The sequence below is a fragment of the Pseudorasbora parva genome, chromosome 8 (assembly GCF_024679245.1).
Source record: "Pseudorasbora parva isolate DD20220531a chromosome 8, ASM2467924v1, whole genome shotgun sequence".
Lineage (NCBI taxonomy): Eukaryota > Metazoa > Chordata > Actinopteri > Cypriniformes > Gobionidae > Pseudorasbora > Pseudorasbora parva.
In genome coordinates, this window is record NC_090179.1 from 34,095,393 (window position 1) to 34,099,161 (window position 3,769).

The following is a 3,769-nucleotide window of genomic DNA, read 5'->3' on the forward strand; positions in this document are numbered from 1 at the left end:
TGGTTGCAGGGATACCCCTAAGGAGAAGTGATTAGGGAAGTTCATGAGTGCATGTCTAAAAGTAAAGATAAATGCCGCCATAGGGTGCTTTTCACTACTCAACTGGATGCTTCCTCATTCCTCAGTTTCAGGGCCCTATTTTAGCGATCTGAGCAAATGGTCTTTAAGCACATGGCGCAGATGCACTTAGGGCATGTCCAGATCCCCTTTTGCTAGTTTAGCGACAGATAATAACGGTCTGCACCCCAGGTGCATGGTCCAAAAGGGTAGTACCTATTCTCTTAATGAGTCATGGGTGTGTTTTGCAATAAACCAATCAGAGTCTCATTCCCTTTAAAAGCCAGGTGTGCTTGCACCATGGCGGATTTATGTAGTGGAATTTGCGAGTTGAAAGACTGAATGCTTAACCAGAGAGGAATCATTTTATATAAAAAATGTTTTTGTGCTTCCGCGCATCACTGTGTGTGTAATAAGCAGAGTACATATGTGTTGTGCACCCGCCTATAGGTGCACATTACTAACGCGCCCTTTAAACATAAAAAATATAGCTTTTTGTTGCCTCAAAATTACAACAAGCCAACAATGCACCTGAACATACCTCATTGTCAGACCAGGGCACCCATGGGTGAAAAGATGGGTGCGAATGCATTTGCTATTTAAACAACGTGGCGTTGGATGTGAAAATGATAACTGCGTCGGGCTGAAACTATTTAAAAAAACACCTGCGTTGTGCCTGGCATCACAATGTGCTAGGTCAATTATAAGGCTCATAATGTTAGATTAGCATAAATATTAGTTATTTGTCACAGGAACACTAGCTATCTGTGTAATTAACTCTGACCAGCAGGTCAGCAGAAATGAGAAGGATAAACCAGTGTTTGGATGACAAGCAGTTTCCAGGATCCCTCTACGATCCCAACTTTCACTATCAGCTGATTTCTATCCCAGCCAGGGATATCAGTCCAGGCCAAATTTCAAGCTCAAGCTCAATTCTCAAGCCCTCCCCTCAGACAGCACACCAAATATGTATACTCTTTATCTGAATATTATGCATGTGTAAACTTGGGAAATGACAGCAAGGGACATGTTAAAATTATCAAGGGGAAACACATGGGAAAGTGTGAATGTTGTCAAAAGGAAGCCATCTGAGGAATGACAAAGAGGAAGTTACATTCCTGGAACAGATTTTCCCCTCTCATTCAACCATCATCAATGCAGTCCATCCACTCAGGCTCCATCTATATCCGTGCACTTTTTCTGTAGAACACACATTGCTGACCTATAAGCTGAAAATATGACTTTGGTACTAAGGTATTGTGGTGGATTTACTGGTGATAGAATCTATTTGTGGATAATCTCACCCAAACATGGCTCGTGTGTTAGGACAGAGCCCCACCAAAATATTAATACAAAACACAGATCTCTATTTAAACTGAACCAATAATAAATTGAAGTTCAGCATTCTACATCAAATATTTGTTGTATTTTCTAGACTATTAAGTCGTACATTTATTGTATGGCTTCGGTAGTCATATATCATGATACTAAGGAGTCCGAAACCTGGAAAATGCTGCCTTTGGAGGACACATTTAAAGGAAAGGAAGGCATCAAGGGGAAGGCACGTCCAAATCCAAGTCTCCTGAGATACCTTCATCTGATCGATTTTTGAAGGCAGCACAGATGTATCCTTCACTGCCTTTCATATCCCACAATCCTATAGGTTCCATTAAGTTCCATGACAGTTCAGCTAGAAATAGAAAGGTGGTGTCTGAAAGTCGTGGTTGCTGTTCAGTTTGTGTGTTAACTTACGTGTTTACTTCTTGATTCTTAACTGTAACTTATCTTTTTACTCTTTTAATTAAATTATTTCACTTTACTAACCTGGTGGCTAATGAAAGTGAAGATGTGTCTAATTCATAGAAATACTGAAATTTAACCCCCTTAATTACAATGAGTAATACAGTAAAAATTAGTAACACTAGTAACATCATCTCACTTGTGGCTTTCTGTGGGGTGTGGGGGGTCATCTTACCCCAAAGGTCTAATATAATATTATATCTACCAGGCGTGGTGAAGGTGAAGTGAATAACACTGATTATCTCTTCATCACAGCACTAGTAAGTGGATGGGATATATTAGGCAGCAAGTGAACATTTTGTCCTCAAAGTAGCAGGGAAAATGGGCAAGTGTAAGGATTTAAGTGAGTTTGTCAAGGGCTAATTGTGATGACTAGACGACTGGTTCAGAACATCTCCAAAACTGCAGCTCTTGTGGGGTGTTCCTGGTCTGCAGGGTCAGTATATATCTGAAGTGGCCAAAGAAAGGAACAGTGGTGAACCAGCAACCGGGTCATGGGCTAAGGCTCATTGATGCATGTTCATTTTACACGTGCCACTTACCTAAGCATTGTTGCAGATCATTTACACCCTTTCATGGCTGTGGCCTCTTTCAGCAGGATAATGCCCCCTGCCACAAAGCAAAAATGATTGAGGAATGGTTTGAGGAGCACAACAACGATTTTGAGGTGTTGAATTGGTCTCCAAATGATGTAAGTGTGAACTAGTGAATCATTTTTTGTTATATTGCAGCAATGGAGTTTGTTTTTCTTCTTTGCGGCAACAATTCTTAAGCTTACATTAAGTTAAGATGACAAAAGTTTTACCTCAGAATCCGATGCAATGTACTCGTGTTAGTTTAGATAGGCATGTGAGACGATAGATTAATACAGTTTGTGATTACACTGAACCATGATCCCCTTACGAAAATTAACCATGGTTTTATGTAGGGATGTCACAAGTACTGGTACCAACGTTACATACTGACATTTTAAAAATGCAACGATAGCCTATCTATATAGCATCGACTCACAAGTAGGCCATATTCGGTCCCGCAGCTGCGTTCAGTCGCGTCACGCAGGGCTCCAGACTCGACTGTAGCCGAATATATACCAGTGTCTGTGTATTATATAATTAAATACTATTGAAATATTAGGCTACTCTTCCATGTTTTGCGTCTCTGTGTCAATGACTGGGGCGCGTGCGCGCTCGCTGTCTTTTTGGCCTCTGCCGTGTCACTGGGCAGAGGCTAAAAAGACAGCGAGGACATGAAAATTTACATGGCATGAGTCATATCATGAACTCATACACTCAAAGGTCACGGCGACCCGTCAAAATAAAAGTTCAATTGAAATGTGAATACATTGAAAGAGTATTAGGTTTGTAGTTGTCATTGTTGCCAATTTTAACACATTTGTGTGTTGTAGGCCTACGATTTGTCAAGCAATAAAAATGATTGTTTTAACAGTCTAAACAAGCATTCATTTGTTCTTTCATGATTGTCTAGTTTTACAGTAGGCTAATGCACAGGAGATTTTTTAAGAACAACCCAGCAAGAATAACCCAGAATAGCTAATCCATTAATGGTAAAAAAATTTACTACATTTTGGAGTTTCTCAACAGCCCAGCCTGCTGGGTTAAAATGCCACTGGGTTAATTTAACCCAGCATGTGTTCTGTCCAATATTTCTACCCAGCGCTGAGTTGCCAATTTGTTTTTGTTTTTAACCCAGCCATTTTTAGAGTGCAGGTAAATAAAAACCTATTCAACCTATATGCAGTAAAGTATCAAAATAATTTAACTATAGGCTAAATCATTTATTTAAAAGTGCTTGTGTGAATAGCCTTTATATACAGAAGTTCTGTTGTGTTTGTTTTAGGAATAGACATGACTTTTTTTCCTCACTAGTATTCCTAAACCTTGTAACATTTTAA

The 3,769-nt window shown here is 39.7% G+C and overlaps 1 long non-coding RNA gene across 1 annotated transcript; it reads right to left on the reverse strand.

Annotated features, from left to right (window-relative positions):
- Positions 1-1,200: 1,200 nt before the first annotated feature.
- Positions 1,201-3,078, reverse strand: LOC137085242 (uncharacterized). The gene is made up of 3 exons (XR_010906940.1): positions 2,869-3,078; positions 2,400-2,466; positions 1,201-2,305 (listed from the first exon to the last, which is right to left on the reverse strand). It is a non-coding gene; the product is annotated as an uncharacterized lncRNA (long non-coding RNA).
- Between the last annotated feature and the right edge of the window lie 691 nt (positions 3,079-3,769).